The sequence below is a fragment of the Salvelinus fontinalis genome, chromosome 5 (assembly GCF_029448725.1).
Source record: "Salvelinus fontinalis isolate EN_2023a chromosome 5, ASM2944872v1, whole genome shotgun sequence".
NCBI classification, from domain to species: domain Eukaryota; kingdom Metazoa; phylum Chordata; class Actinopteri; order Salmoniformes; family Salmonidae; genus Salvelinus; species Salvelinus fontinalis.
In genome coordinates, this window is record NC_074669.1 from 59,302,436 (window position 1) to 59,328,539 (window position 26,104).

General features: G+C 46.0%; 1 protein-coding gene across 1 annotated transcript in view; it reads left to right on the top strand.

Annotated features, from left to right (window-relative positions):
• The first annotated feature begins 4,165 nt into the window (after positions 1-4,165).
• The window catches only part of LOC129855932 (FERM and PDZ domain-containing protein 1-like), a 125,107-nt gene continuing 103,168 nt past the window's right edge, over positions 4,166-26,104 (top strand). Inside the window, exon 1 of the mRNA XM_055924043.1 lies at positions 4,166-4,378. The gene's annotated coding sequence lies outside the window, so the exon portion shown is untranslated. The remainder of the gene's footprint in view (positions 4,379-26,104) is intronic.

Here is a 26,104-nt window from a genome sequence, read left to right on the forward strand (position 1 = left end):
GGTCTCTGCACGACAATGTCACGCCAGCTATTGCCAGCAGGTGATTTACTAGCAGGTGACTTATTGAAATATTAAGTGAATGTTTATTTTCTAACTACCTTTAAACGTTTATATAAAAGGGTTGTTCTTGTGCTCTGTATTTATGGATTAATATCACTTCACATTGAGGGTATGTATCACTAACTTTACTGTTGCTCCTATCTAACAGATATCTTGTGTCCTACCTAACCATGTATCACTACTGTTGCTCCTATCTAACAGATATCTTGTGTCCTACCTAACCATGTATCACTACTGTTGCTCCTATCTAACAGATATCTTGTGTCCTACCTAACCATGTATCACTACTGTTGCTCCTATCTAACAGATATCTTGTGTCCTACCTAACCATGTATCACTACTGTTGCTCCTATCTAACAGATATCTTGTGTCCTACCTAACCAAGTATCACTACTGTTGCTCCTATCTAACAGATATCTTGTGTCCTACCTAACCATGTATCACTACTGTTGCTCCTATCTAACAGATATCTTGTGTCCTACCTAACCATGTATCACTACTGCTGCTCCTATCTAACAGATATCTTGTGTCCTACCTAACCATGTATCATTACTGTTGCTCCTATCTAACAGATATCTTGTGTCCTACCTAACCATGTATCACTACTGTTGCTCCTATCTAACAGATATCTTGTGTCCTACCTAACCATGTGTCACTACTGCTGCTCCTATCTAACAGATATCTTGTGTCCTACCTAACCATGTATCATTACTGTTGCTCCTATCTAACAGATATCTTGTGTCCTATCTAACCATGTATCACTACTGTTGCTCCTATCTAACAGATATATTGTGTTTAGTTGTCTGTAAATACTTTTCTGTATTTTCTAAACACATCGCATGTATACTATACAGTCACTTTGTGGATTCAGTCTGAGAGCAGTGAACATGTGACTGTCCTGTCAATGCCTGTCATCACTGTTTGAAATCTTTTACTGCAGATACAAACTGAGTCAACCTGAAGTGTGGGTGTCCGTGTGCCTTTCTTCTGGGGGGCTATGCGAAGTTGGTTACACCAGGTGCCTGTACTATATAAACACTGCTAATCCAACAATAGTGCTAGGTGTCTGTACTACAGAAACACTGCTAATCCAACAATAGTGCTAGGTGCCTGTACTACAGAAACACTGCTAATCCAACAATAGTGCCAGGTGCCTGTACTACAGAAACACTGCTAATCCAACAATAGTGCTAGGTGCCTGTACTACAGAAACACTGCTAATCCAACAATAGTGCTAGGTGCCTGTACTACAGAAACACTGCTAATCCAACAATAGTGCTAGGTGCCTGTACTACAGAAACACTGCTAATCCAACAATAGTGCTAGGTGCCTGTACTACAGAAACACTGCTAATCCAACAACAGTGCTAGGTGCCTGTACTACAGAAACACTGCTAATCCAACAATAGTGCTAGGTGCCTGTACTACAGAAACACTGCTAATCCAACAATAGTGCTAGGTGCCTGTACTACAGAAACACTGCTAATCCAACAACAGTGCTAGGTGCCTGTACTACAGAAACACTGCTAATCCAACAATAGTGCTAGGTGCCTGTACTACAGAAACACTGCTAATCCAACAATAGTGCTAGATGCCTGCACTACAGAAACACTGCTAATCCAACAATAGTGCTAGGTGCCTGTACTACAGAAACACTGCTAATCCAACAATAGTGCTAGGTGCCTGTACTACAGAAACACTGCTAATCCAACAATAGTGCTAGATGCCTGCACACTTGAATTAAAGGGGAACTACTCTCAAAAATCTAAATTACTTAGATTTTTCCCAAACCTCAATTGTGTCTCCTGATGTGATTTAAGCATTGTTATGGATTTAGAACATAGTATTGTACTGTTTTTCTGTTTAAAAAAATTCAGACTTTGAGAACAAAAACCTGGAAAAAATAGAGAAATTTGAAACCTGTGAATTTCTAACTCATTTTCTCTGTTTTAATAATATCCTACTGAACAGTACAGCTTGGGTTGGTCTATTATCCTACTGAACAGTACAGCTTGGGTTGGTCTACTATTATCCTACTGAACAATACAGCTTGGGTTGGTCTACTATTATCCTACTGAACAGTACAGCTTGGGTTGGTCTACTATTATCCTACTGAACAGTACAGCTTGGGTTGTTCTACTATTATCCTACTGTACAGTACAGCTTGGGTTGGTCTACTATTATCCTACTGACTAGTACAGCTTGGGTTGGTCTAACTGTGAAAGACCAATATGGGATTCATAATTTTAGGTCATTCAGAGTGTATATCACTGTTTCTCATGCTTTTCACACAGGGTGCCTTTCCTTCGCCGGGCCGTTTGGAAAATGTTTACTAAATTAGAGTACTGTGTACCCACTTCTCCAGGCACCACTACACCACTGACCTACACAACAGCTTTTAACATACCAGTATTTAGTTTGGAAACTTTCAAAAGAAATTCTGGTATAAATAATACAATATAAAAATACGTAAAATTATCCATTTATTTGTTTCTAAAGTGGTTGAAATGCTGTGAAAAACAGTGGTACTTAACTACAGTGCTAAATTAATCAATATTGTCAAAATTGAGCTTGTCTTTGCAGGGGGACTCTTATTTAGAAGAAAAATAAATATATATTTTTTATTTTATTTATTTTTATTTAGATAAAAATAATCTGCTGTTATGCTGCCAACATATTATCCTGTTGCTAGCAGAACGGTAATATAGGCGTTTAACTTTGAACGGTACGGTGTGTTGCGAGGTACAAACTGCACAGAAATATAGAGAGAAGGAGATCAATATGAGGTTCTTTCCACAAGGGGGCGACAAACGCCAGTTAATATTCCAGAATAGAGCACCACAGAATTAATAGGCTCCCTTTGACAATGGTCAATTTGGAGATCCTCGTGCCTGGGTCAGAGAATTGCGTCCCAAAAGTCTTTCCTGCTTCCCGAAGTGTGCACTCGTTCACCACACCCCATAAAGTGTAAAAGCATTGGATTGTTGTAGTAGGCATGGGTTATAAAATTAGTTTCCATGCTTATTAATTCCATGTCAAATCCTGTCCATGAAGGGAATTGAACAAGTGCACACTTTGGGAGGAAGGACAGATTATTGGGGTACAGACCAGGTATGCAGACGTTTCCCCAGCCCAGGTATGCAGACGTTTCCCCAGCCCAGGTATGCAGACGTTTCCCCAGCCCAGGTATGCAGACGTTTCCACAGCCCAGCACCACTTCAACACATACCAATCAATCAATATATCATCAAACACTTTATGATTAGACAATTTTACTTCAGGTGTTTCACTGGTGGTCTGGAACAAAATCCTGCAAAGCCTGTATCTCTCCAGGGTTGGTGGGTGACTGTATCTCTCCAGGGTTGGTGGGTGACTGTATCTCTCCAGGGTTGGTGGGTGACTGTATCTCTCCAGGGTTGGTGGGTGACTGTATCTCTCCAGGGTTGGTGGGTGACTGTATCTCTCCAGGGTTGGTGGGTGACTGTATCTCTCCAGGGTTGGTGGGTGACTGTATCTCTCCAGGGTTGGTGGGTGACTGTATCTCTCCAGGGTTGGTGGGTGACTATCTCTCCAGGGTTGGTGGGTGACTATCTCTCCAGGGTTGGTGGGTGACTGTATCTCTCCAGGGTTGGTGGGTGACTGTATCTCTCCAGGGTTGGTGGGTGACTATCTCTCCAGGGTTGGTGGGTGACTGTATCTCTCCAGGGTTGGTGGGTGACTGTATCTCTCCAGGGTTGGTGGGTGACTGTATCTCTCCAGGGTAGGTGGGTGACTGTATCTCTCCAGGGTTGGTGGGTGACTGTATCTCTCCATGGTAGGTGGGTGATTGTATCTCTCCAGGGTTGGTGGGTGACTATCTCTCCAGGGTTGGTGGGTGACTGTATCTCTCCAGGGTTGGTGGGTGACTGCTGGACCCTGACCAGACATGGAGTAGTTGGCTCTGCATTTACACTCACAGCACACCTACCTATCACCATCAATCACCACACACACGGACAACACTAGAGCAACTAAATTGATGTCTTATCTTTTCTCTTTCTGTTTGTTTGTTATTGTGCGTGTATTAGAAAGACAGAGAGACAGAGACAGACAAAGAGAGAGAGAGAGAGAGAGGGGGAAAGAGGGAGGGAGGTAGCCTTGTTGAGTGAGTGAAGATTAATGTCGTGCGCTTTTACCGTCAGCATCCCGTGCACGCACCTGCCTTGGGACTAGACTCCACCGGAGCGTCTCGCGTTTGATCTGGAAAACCTTGCCGTCGCGGTGTATCTGGATTAACGGAATGGATTAGAGATCTAAGAACGCCCCTTTCCATGTCGGAGGTGAGTGTTTATTTTTCTCTACCCTGTTTCGGTTTGTAGTGGAAATGGAAATTCCGTGTTGTCAAAAACGGTTGGGAGTCGGGACGGCCCGCCCTGAGCGCAAGATACCGGATTAGACAGGGGTGAACGGTAATCGGTAAGAGAGGTCGGGAAGGATCTACGGACTGATCAGTCGAGAGACAGACAATAGTTTAGAATATTAGGCTCTAAAAGTAGCCTAGTGTGCATATTATTTTACAGCCTAACATACCGTGAAACCTATTCATTCAGTGTGACGACAAAATAGTCATTCAGGGCTGGGTCATATAATAAACACGAAATGACTGGTCTGCTAGCCTGTTTCCATGTCCTAAACGCGTTTCTCTTAACTTTGCAAACGAATGAACAAAGACATTATCCAGTTGTCACACCAGTAGGCCAGGCTAGCTGCAGAACAGCATAAATTCGTCCGGCCATGGACTCGAAAGCGTTCCACAGGGATGCCGGCCCATGTTGACTACGATGCTTCCCACAGTTGTGTCAAGTTGGCTGGATGTCCTTTGCGTGGTCCATTCTGATACACACGGGAAACAGTTGAGCGTGAAAAACCCAGCAGTGTTGCAGGTCTTGACACAAACCGGTGCGCCTGGCACCTACTACCATACCCCGTTCAATGTCACTTACATTTCATGTCTTGCCCGTTCACCCTCTGAATGACACACATACACAATCCATGTCTCTATTGTCTCAAGGCTTAAAAATCCTTCTTTAACATGTCTCCTCCCCTTCATCTACACTGATTGAAGTGAAAGTGACAAATAAGGGATCATAGCTTTCACCTGGATTCACCTGGTCAGTCTAAGTCATGGAAAGAGCAGGTGTTCTTAATGTTTTGTACACTCAGTGTATAGCCTAACTACAGGATACATGAAACAAACTAAGCTACAATGTGTTTCCCGTCGTGCCTCCCTAGTCAACAGACGACTCCTGCCCCGCTGCAAGAATCCAGTAAGGCGTCGCCGGCATCCAATCTTTAGAAGTTGTCACTCCCGAAAATCACGTGGCTACACATCTTTGTCTATGTGAAGCCTGTCTGTCTGTCTTGTCTGTCTTGTCTGTCTTGTCTGTCTGTGTCTGTGTCTGTGTCTGTAGTCTTTTGGTTAGCGACAGAACAGACCAGAGGTGTAGTAAAAAAAAACATTGCACACTATTCACTACTTAGTGCCCTATATCTGACCATAGCCCTATGAATCCTGGTTAGATGTAGTGCCCTATATCTGACCACAGCCCTATGAATCCTGGTTAGAAGTAGTGCCCTATATCTGACCATAGCCCTATGAATCCTGGTTAGAAGTAGTGCCCTATATCTGACCACAGCCCTATGAATCCTGGTTAGAAATAGTGCCCTATATCTGACCACAGCCCTATGAATCCTGGTCAGAAGTAGTGCCCTATATCTGACCACAGCCCTATGAATCCTGGTTAGAAGTAGTGCCCTATATCTGACCACAGCCCTATGAATCCTGGTCAGAAGTAGTGCCCTATATCTGACCACAGCCCTATGAATCCTGGTTAGAAGTAGTGCCCTATATCTGACCACAGCCCTATGAATCCTGGTCAGAAGTAGTGCCCTATATCTGACCACAGCCCTATGAATCCTGGTTAGAAGTAGTGCCCTATATCTGACCACAGCCCTATGAATCCTGGTCAGAAGTAGTGCCCTATATCTGACCACAGCCCTATGAATCCTGGTTAGAAGTAGTGCCCTATATCTGACCACAGCCCTATGAATCCTGGTTAGATGTAGTGCCCTATATCTGACCACAGCCCTATGAATCCTGGTCAGAAGTAGTGCCCTATATAGGGTGCCATTTGGGAGGTAACCAGTGACTCAGTATGTTTCTATAAAAAAAATGTTTTAACAATTCATGACTGATAGTTTATTGTAGCTTTTAGTGGGAATCACATTTCCTCTACGGAGGAGCCAGGGCTGTAACACACACACACACACACACACACACACACACACACACACACACACACACACACACACACACACACACACACACACACACACACACACACACACACATACATACATACATACATACATACATACATATAACAGTGCTTTACTGGAGACCTTCAAGTTCCTGACCTACACATCACTAAAGATTTGTCATGGTCCACACACACCAACACAGTCATGAAGAGGGCACGACACCACCTCTCCCCCCTCAGGAGCCTTAAAAGATTTGACATGGGCCCTCAGGTCCTCAAAGTTCTACAGCTGCACCATTGAGAGCATTTTGACTGGTTGCGTCACCGCCTGTTATGGCAACTGCTTATCATCCGTGCGCAAGGCGCTACAGAGGGTAGTGCGTACGGCCCAGTACATCACTGGGGCCAAGCTTCCTGCCATCCAGGACCTCTGTACCAGGCGGTGTCAGTGGAAGGCCCTAAAAATGGTCAAAGACTCCAGCCACCCAAGTTATAGACTGTTGTCTCTGCTACCGCACGGCAAGTGGTACCGGAGCACCAAGTAGGGGCGTGGATCAGAAAACCAGTCAGTATCAGGTGTGACCACCATTTGCCTCATGCAGCGCGACACATCTCCTTCACATAGAGTTGATCAGGATGTTGATTGTGGCCTGTGGAATGCTCTCCCACTCCTCTTCAATGGCCGTGCAAAGTTGATAGATATTGGCTGGAATTTAAACACTCTGTCGTACACATCGGTCCAGAGCATCCCAAACATGCTCAATGGATGACATGTCTGGTGAGTATGCAACCCAAGGAAGAACTGGGACGTTTTCAGCTTCCAGAAATTGTGTACAAATCCTTGCTACATGGGGCCGTGCGTTATCACGCAGAAACATGAGATGATGGCGGCGGATGAACGCCACGACAACGGGCCTCAGGATGTTGTCATGGAGTCTCTGTGCATTCAAATTGCCATCGATAAAATGCAGTTGTGTTCATTGTCTGTAGTTTATTTCTGCCCATACCATAACCCCACTGCCACAACGGGACACTCTATATATTAGTGCCAACCGCTCACCTACACAACACCGTACATGCGTCTGCCATCTGCCCGGAACAGTTAAAACCGGGATTCACACTTCTCCAGCGTGCCAGTGGCCATCGAAGGTGATCATTTGCACACTGAAGTCGGTTCTTTGTTTGTGCCAACCCATAGTTTTATTCTTTGTCCGGGTGGCTGGTCTCAAACGATCCCAGAGAGGAAGAAGCCGGATGTGGAGGTCCTGGGCTGGCATGGTTACATGGTTACATGGTTACATGGTTACACGTGGTCTGCAGTTGTGAGGCCGGTTGTTAGTTTCGGTTTGTGTGTTTAGTTTCTGTGTGTGTGTGTTTAGTTTCTGTGTGTGTGTGTTTAGTTTCTGTGTGTGTGTGTTTAGTTTCTGTGTGTGTGTGTTTAGTTTCTGTGTGTGTGTTTAGTTTCTGTGTGTGTGTTTAGTTTCTGTGTGTGTGTGTTTAGTTTCTGTGTGTGTGTTTAGTTTCTGTGTGTGTACGTGTTTTTTATTTTTTATTTGTTATTTTATTTAACCTTCATTTAACTAGGCAAGTCGGATAAGGACAAATTGTTATTTACAATGATGGCCTATCAAAAGGCAAAAAGGCCTCCTGCAGGGACGCGGGCTGGGATAAAAAAAATATATAGGACAAATATCATGTTGTATAATGACTGGAGACAAGAGCAGGAACACGGAATAAGGGTTTTTTAATACTCCACCCAAAAATACAACATGCCATGAAAGACACGGGGAAGAAGCCCAAAACAAAGGCATTTACAAAAACACAGGGATGTAATCCAAACAGAAGAGGTTAAACCTGTATCGCTCGTCTTCCTCCTCGTCTGAGGAGGAGCAAGGATCGGACCAATATGCAGCGTGGTTTGAATACATACTTATTTATTATGTAAACGAAGACGGAAAAACACTACAAAACAATAAACGACGTGAACAGACCTGAACTTGAGAACATATAAAAATGAACGCACAAACAGGAAGGAACAAACGAACGAACGAACGAAACGAAACAGTACCGTGTGGCGTACAAACACAGACACAGCAACAATCACCCACAAACAAACAGTGAGAACAGCCTACCTTAATATGGTTCTCAATCAGAGGAAACGTAAAACACCTGCCTCTAATTGAGAACCATATCAGGCTAATACAATGAACCCAACATAGAAACACATAACATAGAATGCCCACCCAGCTCACGTCCTGACCACCTAAACAATACAGAACGAAGGAAATAATGTCAGGAACGTGACAAAACCTCTTATAAATACACGGGACGAGACCCGTAATAGCAATATACGGTACGAGACCCATAATAACAATATACAGTGCGAGACCCGTAATAACAATACACGGGACGAGACCCGTAATAACAATATACGGGACGAGACCCGTAATAACAATATACGGGACGAGACCCGTAATAACAATACACGGGACGAGACCCGTAATAACAATACACGGGACGAGACCCGTAATAACAATACACGGGACGAGACCCGTAATAACAATACACGGGACGAGACCCGTAATAACAATACACTGGACGAGACCCGTAATAACAATATACGGGACGAGACCCGTAATAACAATACACGGGACGAGACCCGTAATAACAATACACGGGACGAGACCCGTAATAACAATACACGGGACGAGACCCGTAATAACAATACACGGGACGAGACCCGTAATAACAATACACTGGACGAGACCCGTAATAACAATATACGGGACGAGACCCGTAATAACAATATACGGGACGAGACCCGTAATAACAATATACGGGACGAGACCCGTAATAACAATACACGGGACGAGACCCGTAATAACAATACACGGGACGAGACCCGTAATAACAATACACGGGACGAGACCCGTAATAACAATACACGGGACGAGACCCGTAATAACAATACACGGGACGAGACCCGTAATAACAATACACGGGACGAGACCCGTAATAACAATACACGGGGCGAGACCCGTAATAACAATACACTGGACGAGACCCGTAATAACAATATACGGGACGAGACCCGTAATAACAATATACGGGACGAGACCCGTAATAACAATACACGGGGCGAGACCCGTAATAACAATACACGGGGCGAGACCCGTAATAACAATACACGGTGCGAGACCCGTAATAACAATACACTGGACGAGACTCGTAATAACAATACACTGGACGAGACCCGTAATAACAATACACGGGGCGAGACCCGTAATAACAATACACGGGGCGAGACCCGTAATAACAAGTGCAAAATGCACGGAGTACGAAAGCAGAAACCACAAAGCACATGTACTCACAAGACCGACGGACATGGGAACAATAACCGACCAAGACAATAGTGAACAGACAATAGTGAACAGAGGGCACAATTATTCAATTACTAATCTGGGGGAATGGGAACCAGGTGTGGGTGATGAAACAGTTCAGTGACGCCCAGAAGGCCAGTGACGTAGACATCTGGAGCTGGTGAACGGAGTGAGCAGCACTACCGGGGCAATACGTGACAACAAAACACACATCACAACAAGAGAGACACCACAACACCACATAAAGAGAGACCTACGACAACAACACCACATAACAACAACATGGTAGCAACACAACCTGGCAGCAGCACAACATGGTAGCAACACAACCTGGCAGCAGCACAACATGGTAGCAACACAACCTGGCAGCAGCACAACATGGTAGCAACACAACCTGGCAGCAGCACAACATGGTAGCAACACAACCTGGCAGCAGCACAACATGGTAGCAACACAACCTGGCAGCAGCACAACATGGTAGCAACACAACATGGTAGCAGCACAACATGGTAGCAACACAACATGGTAGCAGCACAACCTGGCAGCAGCACAACATGGTAGCAACACAACATAACAACAACATGGTAGCAACACAACATGGTAGCAACACAACCTGGCAGCAGCACAACATGGTAGCAACACAACATGGTAGCAGCACAACATGGTAGCAACACAACATGGTAGCAGCACAACCTGGCAGCAGCACAACATGGTAGCAACACAACCTGGCAGCAGCACAACATGGTAGAAACACAACATGACAACAACATGGTAGCAACAGAACATGGTAGCAGCACAACCTGGCAGCAGCACAACATGGTAGAAACACAACATGACAAAAACATGGTAGCAACAGAACATGACAACAACATGGTAGAAACACAACATGACAACAACATGGTAGAAACACAACATGACAACAACATGGTAGCAACACAACATGACAACTACATGGTAGAAACACAACATGACAACAACATGGTAACAACACAACATGACAACAACATGGTAACAACACAACATGTTAGCAACACAACCTGGCAGCAGCACAACATGGTAGCAGCACAACCTGGCAGCAGCACAACATGGTAGAAACACAACATGGCAGCAGCACAACATGGTAGCAACACAACATGGCAGCAGCACAACATGGTAGCAACACAACATGACAACAACATGGTAGCAACAGAACATGACAACAACATGGTAGAAACACAACATGACAACAACATGGTAGAAACACAACATGACAACAACATGGTAGAAACACAACATGACAACAACATGGTAGAAACACAACATGACAACAACATGGTAGAAACACAACATGACAACAACATGGTAGCAACACAACATGACAACAACATGGTAGCAACACAACATGACAACAACATGGTAGCAACACAACATGACAACAACATGGTAACAACACAACATGACAACCACATGGTAACAACACAACATGACAACAACATGGTAACAACACAACATGACAACAACATGGTAGGAACACAACATGACAAAAACATGGTAGCAACACAACATGACAACAACATGGTAGCAACACAACATGACAACAACATGGTAGGAACACAACATGACAAAAACATGGTAGCAACACAACATGACAACAACATGGTAGCAACACAACATGGCAACAACATGGTAGAAACAGAACATGACAACCACATGGTAGCAACACAACATGACAACTACATGGTAGAAACACAACATGACAACAACATGGTAGCAACACAACATGACAACAACATGGTAGAAACAGAACATGACAACAACATGGTAGCAACAGAACATGACAACAGCATGGTAGCAACACAACATCACAACCACATGGTAGCAGCACAACATGACAACAACATGGTATCAACACAACATGACAACAACATGGTAGCAACACAACATGACAACCACATGGTAGCAGCACAACATGACAACCACATGGTAGCAGCACAACATGACAACAGCATGGTAGCAACACAACATGACAACAGCATGGTAGCAACACAACATGACAACAGCATGGTAGCAACACAACATGACAACCACATGGTAGCAACAGAACATGACAACAACATGGTAGCAACAGAACATGACAACAACATGGTAGCAACAGAACATGACAACAACATGGTAGCAACAGAACATGACAACAACATGGTAGCGACAGAACATGACAACAACATGGTAGCGACAGAACATGACAACAACATGGTAGAGACAGAACATGACAACAACATGGTAGCAACACAACATGACAACAACATGGTAGCAACAGAACATGACAACAACATGGTAGCAACACAACATGACAACAGCATGGTAGCAACACAACATGACAACAACATGGTAGAGACAGAACATGACAACAACATGGTAGCAACACAACATGACAACAACATGGTAGCAACAGAACATGACAACAACATGGTAGCAACACAACATGACAACAGCATGGTAGCAACAGAACATGACAACATGGTAGCAACACAACATGACAACCACATGGTAGCAACAGAACATGACAACAACATGGTAGCAGCACAACATGACAACAACATGGTGGCAACACAACATGACAACAGCATGGTATCAACACAACATGACAACAGCATGGTAGCAACACAACATGACAACCACATGGTAGCAACAGAACATGACAACAACATGGTAGCAACAGAACATGACAACAACATGGTAGCAACAGAACATGACAACAACATGGTAGCAACAGAACATGACAACAACATGGTAGCAACAGAACATGACAACAACATGGTAGCAGCACAACATGACAACAACATGGTAGAAACAGAACATGACAACAACATGGTAGCAACACAACATGACAACAGCATGGTAGCACAGAACATGACAACAGCATGGTAGCAACAGAACATGACAACAACATGGTAGCAGCACAACATGACAACAACATGGTAGCAACAGAACATGACAACAACATGGTGGCAACAGAACATGACAACAGCATGGTAGCAACAGAACATGACAACAGCATGGTAGCAACAGAACATGACAACAGCATGGTAGCAACAGAACATGACAACAGCATGGTAGCAACACAACATGACAACAACATGGTAGAAACAGAACATGACAACAACATGGTAGAAACACATGACAACATGGTAGCAACAGAACATGACAACAACATGGTAGCAACAGAACATGACAACAGCATGGTAGCAACACAACATGACAACAACATGGTAGAAACAGAACATGACAACAACATGGTAGAAACAGAACATGACAACAACATGGTAGCAACACAACATGACAACAACATGGTAGCAACAGAACATGACAACAGCATGGTAGAAACACAACATGACAACAACATGGTAGAAACACAACATGACAACAACATGGTAGCAGCACAACATGACAACAACATGGTGGCAACACAACATGACAACAACATGGTGGCAACACAACATGACAACAACATGGTAGAAACAGAACATGACAACAACATGGTAGAAACAGAACATGACAACAACATGGTAGAAACAGAACATGACAACAACATGGTAGCAGCACAACATGGCAGCAGCACAACATGGCAGTAGCACAACATGGCAGTAGCACAAAACAGGGTACAAAGGGCAAGAAGGTAGAGACAACAATATATCACGCGAAGCAGCCACAACTGTCACTAAGAGTGTCCATGATCGAGTCTTTGAATTAAGAGATTGAGATAAAACTGTTCAGTTTGAGTGTTTGATGCAGCTCGTTCCAGTCGCTAGCTGCAGCGAACTGAAAAGAGGAGCGACCCAGGGATGTGTGTGCTTTGGGGACCTTTAACAGAATGTGACTGGTAGAACGGGTGATGTATGTGGAGGATGAGGTGTGCAGTATATATCTCAGATAGGGGGGAGTGAGGCCTAAGAGGGTGGATATCTCAGATAGGGGGGAGTGAGGCCTAAGAGGGTGGATATCTCAGATAGGGGGGAGTGAGGCCTAAGAGGGTAGATATCTCAGATAGGGGGGAGTGAGGCCTAAGAGGGTGGATATCTCAGATAGGGGGGAGTGAGGCCTAAGAGGGTGGATATCTCAGATAGGGGGGAGTGAGGCCTAAGAGGGTGGATATCTCAGATAGGGGGGAGTGAGGCCTAAGAGGGTAGATATCTCAGATAGGGGGGAGTGAGGCCTAAGAGGGTGGATATCTCAGATAGGGGGGAGTGAGGCCTAAGAGGGTGGATATCTCAGATAGGGGGGAGTGAGGCCTAAGAGGGTGGATATCTCAGATAGGGGGGAGTGAGGCCTAAGAGGGTGGATATCTCAGATAGGGGGGAGTGAGGCCTAAGAGGGTGGATATCTCAGATAGGGGGGAGTGAGGCCTAAGAGGGTAGATATCTCAGATAGGGGGGAGTGAGGCCTAAGAGGGTGGATATCTCAGATAGGGGGGAGTGAGGCCTAAGAGGGTAGATATCTCAGATAGGGGGGAGTGAGGCCTAAGAGGGTAGATATCTCAGATAGGGGGGAGTGAGGCCTAAGAGGGTGGATATCTCAGATAGGGGGGAGTGAGGCCTAAGAGGGTTTTATTAATAAGCATCAACCAGTGTGTGTGCATGTTTTCCTGTGTGTGTGTGTGTGTGTGTGTACGGTGTGTGTACGGTGTGTGTGTGTGTGTGTGTGTGTGTGTAACAACATGCTAGTTGGTGTAGCAGAAGGAATAGCACCATACTTCATTCTAAAGGACCTCCCATCATTACTAATGGAGGATGTTATTTTTAGGAGACGCTCCATTTTGATGCCACGTGTTTGTCAAGTTTAATACTCTGTGAACCTCTGTGTGTGTGTGTGTGTGTTTGTGTGTGTGTCGACCTCCATGAACGTAACTGCCTGGTAGTCCTCCTAGATACAGCTACACATACACACACATACAGGCACACACACACACACACACACACACACACACACACACACACACACACACACACACACACCGTACACACGTGCACACACCGTACACACACACCCACACGATTCATAGATCATTCTCTACATCATCTCCTCTGATTGACTTCTATATGTCAACATACGCTGTTTATGTGTGTTTAGTTTCTGTGTGTGTGTTTAGTTTCTGTGTGTGTGTTTAGTTTCTGTGTGTGTGTGTTTAGTTTCTGTGTGTGTCTTTAGTTTTTTGTGTGTGTGTTTAGTTTCTGTGTGTGTTTAGTTTCTGTGTGTGTTTAGTTTCTGTGTGTGTGTTTAGTTTCTGTGTGTGTGTTTAGTTTCTGTGTGTTTAGTTTCTGTGTGTGTGTTTAGTTTCTGTGTGTGTGTTTAGTTTCTGTGTGTGTGTTTAGTTTCTGTGTGTGTGTTTAGTTTCTGTGTGTGTGTTTAGTTTCTGTGTGTGTGTTTAGTTTCTGTGTGTGTATTTAGTTTCTGTGTGTGTGTGTTTAGTTTCTGTGTGTGTGTGTTTAGTTTCTGTGTGTGTGTTTAGTTTCTGTGTGTGTGTTTAGTTTCTGTGTGTGTGTGTGTAGTTTCTGTGTGTGTGTGTAGTTTCTGTGTGTGTGTGTGTTTAGTTTCTGTGTGTGTGTGTGTTTAGTTTCTGTGTGTGTGTGTGTTAGTTTCTGTGTGTGTGTGTTTAGATTCTTTGTGTGTGTTTAGCTTCTGTGTGTGCAGTAATGTGCGCGGGGCAGTTACAGGGATTGTGGGATTGTGGAGGACCTAATTGGTTTGAGTCCCATGTCTCACAGAATGACTTAATCTCTCTGGAGAGAGGGAGAGAGGCAAGGGAAGCAGCGATAGAGATAGAGATCGAGTCTCATGTCTGAATACAGAACCAATTCTCTCTCCTGTACAGAGAGAGAGAGAGGGAGAGACTTGAGGCAGGAGAGAGAGAAGGAGGGAGGGACTTGAGGCAGGAGAGAGCGAGGGAAGGAGGGACCTGAGGTTAAGAGAGCGAGGGAAGGAGGGACCTGAGGTAGGAGAGAGAGAGGGAAGGAGGGACCTGAGGTAGGAGAGAGAGAGGGAAGGAGGGACCTGAGGTAGAGCGAGCGAGGGAAGGAGGGACCTGAGGTAGAGAGAGCGAGGGAAGGAGGGACTTGAGGGAGAGGGAAGGAGGGACTTGAGGCAGGAGAGAGCGAGGGAAGGAGGGACCTGAGGTAGAGAGAGCGAGGGAAGGAGGGACCTGAGGTAGAGAGAGCGAGGGAAGGAGGGACCTGAGGTAGAGAGAGCGAGGGAAGGAGGGACCTGAGGTAGAGAGAGCGAGGGAAGGAGGGACCTGAGGTAGAGAGAGCGAGGGAAGGAGGGACCTGAGGCAGGAGAGAGAGAGAGAGGGGGAGACTTGAGGCAGGAGAGAGAGAGGGAAGGAGGGACCTGATGTAGAGAGAGCGAGGGAAGGAGGGACTTGAGGCAGGAGAGCAGAAGGAGAAAGTTCATTTGCATCTGTAACACACACTCTTATAAGTACACACACACACATCAACACACACATACACATTTTCACATTTTCTTCTAAACCAAATCATCTATTCTCATTCTTTCTTTCAGACAGTCTCTTTCTCTCCCTCTCCCTCACAGAGAAAGACAGCTGTGTGTTAGAGAGAGAGGTAGAGAGGTAGAGAGGTAGAGAGGTAGAGAGGTAGAGAGGTAGAGAGGTAGAGAGGTAGAGAGGTAGAGAGGTAGAGAGGTAGAGAGAGGTAGAGCGAGGGAGAGAGTTAGAGGTAGAGAGTTAGAGGTGGAGAAAGAGAGGTGGAGAAAGAGAGGTGGAGAGAGAGGGAGAGAGTTAGAGGTAGAGAGTTAGAGGTAGAGAGTTAGAGGTGGAGAAAGAGAGGTGGAGAGAGAGAGGTAGAGGTGGAGAGGTAGAGGTGGAGAGGTAGAGGTGGAGAGGTAGAGGTGGAGAGGTAGAGGTGGAGAGGTAGAGGTGGAGAGGTGGAGGTGGAGAGGTAGAGGTGGAGAGGTGGAGGTGGAGAGGTGGAGGTGGAGAGGTGGAGGTGTAGAGGTGGAGAGGTAGAGGTGGAGAGGTAGAGGTGGAGAGGTAGAGGTGGAGAGGTAGAGGTGGAGAGGTAGAGGTGGAGAGGTAGAGGTGGAGAGGTAGAGGTGGAGAGGTAGAGGTGGAGAGGTAGAGGTGGAGAGGTAGAGGTGGAGAGGTAGAGGTGGAGAGGTAGAGGTGGAGAGGTAGAGGTGGAGAGGTAGAGGTGGAGAGGTAGAGGTGGAGAGGTAGAGGTGGAGAGGTAGAGGTGGAGAGGTAGAGGTGGAGAGGTAGAGGTGGAGAGGTAGAGGTGGAGAGGTAGAGGTGGAGAGGTAGAGGTGGAGAGGTAGAGGTGGAGAGGTAGAGGTGGAGAGGTAGAGGTGGAGAGGTAGAGGTGGAGAGGTAGAGGTGGAGAGGTAGAGGTGGAGAGGTAGAGGTGGAGAGGTAGAGGTGGAGAGGTAGAGGTGGAGAGGTAGAGGTGGAGAGGTAGAGGTGGAGAGGTAGAGGTGGAGAGGTAGAGGTGGAGAGGTAGAGGTGGAGAGGTAGAGGTGGAGAGGTAGAGGTGGAGAGGTAGAGGTGGAGAGGTAGAGGTGGAGAGGTAGAGGTGGAGAGGTAGAGGTGGAGAGGTAGAGGTGGAGAGGTAGAGGTGGAGAGGTAGAGGTGGAGAGGTAGAGGTGGAGAGGTAGAGGTGGAGAGGTAGAGGTGGAGAGGTAGAGGTGGAGAGGTAGAGGTGGAGAGGTAGAGGTGGAGAGGTAGAGGTGGAGAGGTAGAGGTGGAGAGGTAGAGGTGGAGAGGTAGAGGTGGAGAGGTAGAGGTGGAGAGGTAGAGGTGGAGAGGTAGAGGTGGAGAGGTAGAGGTGGAGAGGTAGAGGTGGAGAGGTAGAGGTGGAGAGGTAGAGGTGGAGAGGTAGAGGTGGAGAGGTAGAGGTGGAGAGGTAGAGGTGGAGAGGTGGAGGTGGAGAGGTGGAGGTGGAGAGGTGGAGGTGGAGAGGTGGAGGTGGAGAGGTGGAGGTGGAGAGGTGGAGGTGGAGAGGTGGAGGTGGAGAGGTGGAGGTGGAGAGGTGGAGGTGGAGAGGTGGAGGTGGAGAGGTAGAGGTGGAGAGGTAGAGGTGGAGAGGTGGAGGTGGAGAGGTGGAGGTGGAGAGGTGGAGGTGGAGAGGTGGAGGTGGAGAGGTGGAGGTGGAGAGGTGGAGGTGGAGAGGTGGAGGTGGAGAGGTGGAGGTGGAGAGGTGGAGGTGGAGAGGTGGAGGTGGAGAGGTGGAGAGGTGGAGAGGTGGAGAGGTGGAGAGGTGGAGAGGTGGAGAGGTGGAGAGGTAGAGGTGGAGAGGTAGAGGTGGAGAGGTAGAGGTGGAGAGGTAGAGGTGGAGAGGTAGAGGTGGAGAGGTAGAGGTGGAGAGGTAGAGGTGGAGAGGTAGAGGTGGAGAGAGAAAGGTAGAGGTGGAGAGAGGTGTAGAGGTAAAGAGAGAAAGGTAGAGGTGGAGAGAGGTGTAGAGGTAAAGAGAGAGAGAGAGGGAGGGAGGGAGGGAGAGTGTTAGGTAGTAGTTGTTGGCGAAGCGGCTGCATTATCTGGATATATTATTGATGGAAGCAGCACTCTGCTTGTTACACACACACACACCCTTCCACACACAAACAAAATGGAAAAGCACAAAGGACATTTCCACATTAGCTGCCATAACTGTCCTGGCATAGTTGACTACAGTTCCATAGTTGACTACCTTCCTCTGTGTGTGTGTGTGTGTGTGTGTGTGTGTGTGTGTGTGTGTGTGTGTGTGTGTGTGTGTGTGTGTGTGTGTGTGTGTGTGTGTGTGTGTGTGTGATGATGATGATGATGCGGCACACTAGTCTGTCACATACTCACTAGTCCCCATCTACAGTAGATGTTCAGATCTCATGGTGTCTCCAGAATAGACCTCATCTCATTACCATGGTCATTGTAGGTTCAACAAGGCTTAGGTTAACTCATCTCATTGCCATGGTCACTGTAGGTTCAACAAGGCTGAGGTTACCTCATCACATTGCCATGGTCACTGTAGGTTCAACAAGGCTGAGGTTACCTCATCTCATTGCCATGGTCACTGTAGGTTCAACAAGGCTGAGGTTACCTCATCTCATTGCCATGGTCACTGTAGGTTCAACAAGGCTGAGGTTACCTCATTGCCATGGTCACTGTAGGTTCAACAAGGCTGAGGTTACCTCATTGCCATGGTCACTGTAGGTTCAACAAGGCGGAGGTTACCTCATCTCATTGCCATGGTCACTGTAGGTTCAACAAGGCTGAGGTTACCTCATATTGCCATGGTCACTGTATGTTCAATAAGGCGGAGGTTACCTCATCTCATTGCCATGGTCACTGTAGGTTCAACAAGGCTGAGGTTACCTCATCTCATTGCCATGGTCACTGTAGGTTCAACAAGGCTGAGGTTACCTCATCTCATTGCCATGGTCACTGTAGGTTCAACAAGGCTGAGGTTACCTCATCTCATTGCCATGGTCACTGTAGGTTCAACAAGGCTGAGGTTACCTCATCTCATTGCCATGGTCACTGTAGGTTCAACAAGGCTGAGGTTCTGAAAACACAGCGAAAAATAAAGGGAGGAGGAAAGCCTGTCTCTTCTCAGCTTCACCCCCCCCCCCTATATTAGAAGGAGATATTGAGAGAGGTAGAGAGAGAAGGGGGAGGATGGTGTGGGTAGGGACTCAGGAGAGGGAAAGAGAGAGAGAGGTTGTAGGGAGGGAGGGAGAGAGTGAAAAATAAAGACACATTTAAAGAGGGAAACAGAGGAAGTCCCAGACTCTTTGTGGGGTCTATATTATTAATGGATGATGTTTTAGCAGAGGAGAGGACAGGAGAGGAGATGAAAGAACAGGAGAGGAGAGGAGAGGAGAGGAGAGGAGAGGAGAGGAGAGGAGAGGAGAGGAGAGGAGAGGAGAGGAGAGGAGAGGAGAGGAAAGGAAAGGAGAGGAAAGGAGAGGACAGGAGAGGAGAGGAGAGTATTACTCCAGTAATCAGAGCAGCACAGAGCAGCACAACCTTACTAACTGGCATAGAGTTCTGCACTATTCTCCCTCTGTCCCTCTGTCAATTCAATTCAATTCAAGGGGCTTTATTGGCATGGGAAACATGTGTTAACATTACCAAAGCAAGTGAGGTAGATAATATACAAAAGTCAAATAAACAGTAAACATTACACATGCAGAAGTTTCAAAACAATAAAGACATTACAAATGTCATATTATATATATACAGTGTTGTAACAATGTACAAATGGTTAAAGTACACAAGGGAAAATAAATAAGCATAAATATGGGTTGTATTTACAATGGTGTTTCTGTCTCTCTCCTGTCTCCTCTCTCTGTTCTGATACTGCATCTCCCTCCACCTGTCTCCTCTCTCTGTTCTGATACTGCATCTCCCTCCACCTGTCTCCTCTCTCTGTTCTGATACTACATCTCCCTCCACCTGTATCCTCTCTCTGTTCTGATACTACATCTCCCTCCACCTGTCTCCTCTCTCTGTTCTGATACTACATCTCCCTCCACCTGTCTCCTCTCTGTTCTGATACTACATCTCCCTCCACCTGTCTCCTCTCTCTGTTCTGATACTACATCTCCCTCCACCTGTCTCCTCTCTCTGTTCTGATACTACATCTCCCTCCACCTGTCTCCTCTCTCTGTTCTGATACTACATCTCCCTCCACCTGTCTCCTCTCTCTGTTCTGATACTACATCTCCCTCCACCTGTCTCCTCTCTCTGTTCTGATACTGCATCTCCCTCCACCTGTCTCCTCTCTCTGTTCTCATACTACATCTCCCTCCACCTGTCTCCTCTCTCTGTTCTCATACTGCATCTCCCTCCACCTGTCTCCTCTCTCTGTTCTGATACTGCATCTCCCTCCACCTGTCTCCTCTCTCTGTTCTGATACTACATCTCCCTCCACCTGTCTCCTCTCTCTGTTCTGATACTACATCTCCCTCCACCTGTCTCCTCTCTCTGTTCTGATACTGCATCTCCCTCCACCAGTCTCCTCTCTGTTCTCATACTGCATCTCCCTCCACCTGTCTCCTCTCTCTGTTCTGATACTGCATCTCCCTCCACCTGTTTCCTCTCTCTGTTCTGATACTACATCTCCCTCCACCTGTCTCCTCTCTCTGTTCTCATACTGCATCTCCCTCCACCTGTCTCCTCTCTGTTCATTCTGTGCTCACTCTCTCCATATCTGTCTTTCCCCCCTCCTCTGTTTCTTTCCTCTTTCCTATCCTCCCCCCTCTCTCTCTCCCTCCATCTCCTCCCTCTCTCTCTCTGAGGACAGCCGCGGTCTTTGATTAGAGTGAGGGGGACGGGGGGGGGGGGGGGGGGGGGGGGGACACGGAGGCCTCTCTCTTTCATTGTCTCATTCTAGCCATTTCTCTTTTCACATGGAAAATCATGTTGCTTGTAAATCATTCAGAATACAGACATTGCACACGTCCAAAATGAAACCCTATTCCCTATATAGTGCACTACTTACCTACACTACAGTATGAAGGACCAGAGCCCTATAGACAGTAGTATACTACAGTATGATGGACCAGAGCCCTATAGACAGTAGTGTACTACGGTATGATGGACCAGAGCCCTATAGACAGTAGTGTACTACAGTATGAAGGACCAGAGCCCTATAGACAGTAGTGTACTACAGTATGAAGGACCAGAGCCCTATAGACAGTAGTGTACTACAGTATGAAGGACCAGAGCCCTATAGACAGTAGTGTACTACAGTATGATGGACCAGAGCCCTATAGACAGTAGTGTACTACAGTATGAAGGACCAGAGCCCTATAGACAGTAGTGTACTACAGTATGAAGGACCAGAGCCCTATAGACAGTAGTGTACTACAGTATGAAGGACCAGAGCCCTATAGACAGTAGTGTACTACAGTATGATGGACCAGAGCCCTATAGACAGTAGTGTACTACAGTATGATGGACCAGAGCCCTATAGACAGTAGTGTACTACAGTATGAAGGACCAGAGCCCTATAGACAGTAGTCTACTACAGTATGAAGGACCAGAGCCCTATGGACAGTAGTCTACTACAGTATGAAGGACCAGAGCCCTATAGACAGTAGTCTACTACAGTATGAAGGACCAGAGCCCTATAGACAGTAGTATACTACAGTATGAAGGACCAGAGCCCTATAGACAGTAGTGTACTACAGTATGAAGGACCAGAGCCCTATAGACAGTAGTGTACTACAGTATGAAGGACCAGAGCCCTATAGACAGTAGTGTACTACAGTATGAAGGACCAAAGCCCTATAGACAGTAGTGTACTACAGTATGATGGACCAGAGCCCTATAGACAGTAGTGTACTACAGTATGAAGGACCAGAGCCCTATAGACAGTAGTGTACTACAGTATGAAGGACCAGACCCCTATAGACAGTAGTGTACTACAGTATGAAGGACCAGAGCCCTATAGACAGTAGTCTACTACAGTATGAAGGACCAGAGCCCTATAGACAGTAGTATACTACAGTATGAAGGACCAGAGCCCTATAGACAGTAGTGTACTACAGTATGAAGGACCAGAGCCCTATAGACAGTAGTGTACTACAGTATGAAGGACCAGAGCCCTATAGACAGTAGTGTACTACAGTATGAAGGACCAGAGCCCTATAGACAGTAGTGTACTACAGTATGATGGACCAGAGCCCTATATACAGTAGTGTACTACAGTATGAAGGACCAGAGCCCTATAGACAGTAGTCTACTACAGTATGAAGGACCAGAGCCCTATAGACAGTAGTGTACTACAGTATGAAGCACCAGAGCCCTATAGACAGTAGTGTACTACAGTATGATGGACCAGAGCCCTATAGACAGTAGTGTACTACAGTATGAAGGACCAGAGCCCTATAGACAGTAGTGTACTACAGTATGATGGACCAGAGCCCTATAGACAGTAGTGTACTACAGTATGAAGGACGAGAGCCCTATAGACAGTAGTGTACTACAGTATGATGGACCAGAGCCCTATAGACAGTAGTGTACTACAGTATGAAGGACCAGAGCCCTATAGACAGTAGTGTACTACAGTATGAAGGACCAGAGCCCTATAGACAGTAGTGTACTACAGTATGATGGACCAGAGCCCTATAGACAGTAGTGTACTACAGTATGATGGACCAGAGCCCTATAGACAGTAGTGTACTACAGTATGAAGGACCAGAGCCCTATAGACAGTAGTGTACTACAGTATGATGGACCAGAGCCCTATAGACAGTAGTGTACTACAGTATGAAGGACCAGAGCCCTATAGACAGTAGTGTACTACAGTATGAAGGACCAGAGCCCTATAGACAGTAGTGTACTACAGTATGATGGACCAGAGCCCTATAGACAGTAGTGTACTACAGTATGAAGGACCAGAGCCCTATAGACAGTAGTGTACTACAGTATGAAGGACCAGAGCCCTATAGACAGTAGTGTACTACAGTATGAAGGACCAGAGCCCTATAGACAGTAGTCTACTACAGTATGAAGGACCAGAGCACCAATAGACAGTAGTATACTACAGTATGAAGGACCAGAGCCCTATAGACAGTAGTGTACTACAGTATGAAGGACCAGAGCCCTATAGACAGTAGTGTACTACAGTATGAAGGACCAGAGCCCTATAGACAGTAGTGTACTACAGTATGAAGGACCAGAGCCCTATAGACAGTAGTGTACTACAGTATGATGGACCAGAGCCCTATAGACAGTAGTGTACTACAGTATGAAGGACCAGAGCCCTATAGACAGTAGTGTACTACAGTATGAAGGACCAGAGCCCTATAGACAGTAGTGTACTACAGTATGAAGGACCAGAGCCCTATAGACAGTAGTGTACCACAGTATGAAGGACCAGAGCCCTATAGACAGTAGTGTACCACAGTATGAAGGACCAGAGCCCTATAGACAGTAGTGTACTACAGTATGAAGGACCAGAGCCCTATAGACAGTAGTGTACTACAGTATGAAGGACCAGAGCCCTATAGACAGTAGTGTACTACAGTATGAAGGACCAGAGCCCTATAGACAGTAGTGTACTACAGTATGAAGGACCAGAGCCCTATAGACAGTAGTGTACTACAGTATGAAGGACCAGAGCCCTATAGACAGTAGTGTACTACAGTATGATGGACCAGAGCCCTATAGACAGTAGTGTACTACAGTATGAAGGACCAGAGCCCTATAGACAGTAGTGTACTACAGTATGAAGGACCAGAGCCCTATAGACAGTAGTGTACTACAGTATGAAGGACCAGAGCCCTATAGACAGTAGTGTACTACAGTATGAAGGACCAGAGCCCTATAGACAGTAGTGTACTACAGTATGATGGACCAGAGCCCTATATACGGTAGTGTACTACAGTATGAAGGACCAGAGCCCTATAGACAGTAGTCTACTACAGTATGAAGGACCAGAGCCCTATAGACAGTAGTGTACTACAGTATGAAGCACCAGAGCCCTATAGACAGTAGTGTACTACAGTATGATGGACCAGAGCCCTATAGACAGTAGTGTACTACAGTATGAAGGACCAGAGCCCTATAGACAGTAGTGTACTACAGTATGATGGACCAGAGCCCTATAGACAGTAGTGTACTACAGTATGAAGAACCAGAGCCCTATAGACAGTAGTGTACTACAGTATGATGGACCAGAGCCCTATAGACAGTAGTGTACTACAGTATGAAGGACCAGAGCCCTATAGACAGTAGTGTACTACAGTATGAAGGACCAGGGCCCTATAGACAGTAGTGTACTACAGTATGATGGACCAGAGCCCTATAGACAGTAGTGTACTACAGTATGATGGACCAGAGCCCTATAGACAGTAGTGTACTACAGTATGAAGGACCAGAGCCCTATAGACAGTAGTGTACTACAGTATGATGGACCAGAGCCCTATAGACAGTAGTGTACTACAGTATGAAGGACCAGAGCCCTATAGACAGTAGTGTACTACAGTATGATGGACCAGAGCCCTATAGACAGTAGTGTACTACAGTATGAAGGACCAGAGCCCTATAGACAGTAGTGTACTACAGTATGAAGGACCAGAGCCCTATAGACAGTAGTGTACTACAGTATGATGGACCAGAGCCCTATAGACAGTAGTGTACTACAGTATGAAGGACCAGAGCCCTATAGACAGTAGTGTACTACAGTATGAAGGACCAGAGCCCTATAGACAGTAGTCTACTACAGTATGAAGGACCAGAGCCCTATAGACAGTAGTGTACTACAGTATGAAGGACCAGAGCCCTATAGACAGTAGTGTACTACAGTATGATGGACCAGAGCCCTATAGACAGTAGTGTACTACAGTATGAAGGACCAGAGCCCTATAGACAGTAGTCTACTACAGTATGAAGGACCAGAGCCCTATAGACAGTAGTGTACTACAGTATGATGGACCAGAGCCCTATAGACAGTAGTGTACTACAGTATGAATGACCAGAGCCCTATAGACAGTAGTGTACTACAGTATGAAGGACCAGAGTCCTATAGACAGTAGTGTACTACAGTATGAAGGACCAGAGCCCTATAGACAGTAGTGTACTACAGTATGAAGGACCAGAGCCCTATAGACAGTAGTGTACTACAGTATGATGGACCAGAGCCCTATAGACAGTAGTGTACTACAGTATGAAGGACCAGAGCCCTATAGACAGTAGTGTACTACAGTATGAAGGATCAGAGCCCTATAGACAGTAGTGTACTACAGTATGAAGGACCAGAGCCCTATAGACAGTAGTGTACTACAGTATGATGGACCAGAGCCCTATAGACAGTAGTGTACTACAGTATGAAGCACCAGAGCCCTATAGACAGTAGTGTACTACAGTATGAAGGACCAGAGCCCTATAGACAGTAGTGTACTACAGTAGGAAGGACCAGAGCCCTATAGACAGTAGTGTACTACAGTATGATGGACCAGAGCCCTATAGACAGTAGTGTACTACAGTATGAAGGACCAGAGCCCTATAGACAGTAGTGTACTACAGTATGAAGGACGAGAGCCCTATAGACAGTAGTGTACTACAGTATGATGGACCAGAGCCCTATAGACAGTAGTGTACTACAGTATGAAGGACCAGAGCCCTATAGACAGTAGTGTACTACAGTATGAAGGACCAGAGCCCTATAGACAGTAGTGTACTACAGTATGAAGGACCAGAGCCCTATAGACAGTAGTGTACTACAGTATGAAGGACCAGAGCCCTATAGACAGTAGTGTACTACAGTATGAAGGACCAGAGCCCTATAGACAGTAGTGTACTACAGTATGAAGGACCAGAGCCCTATAGACAGTAGTGTACTACAGTATGAAGGACCAGAGCCCTATAGACAGTAGTGTACTACAGTATGAT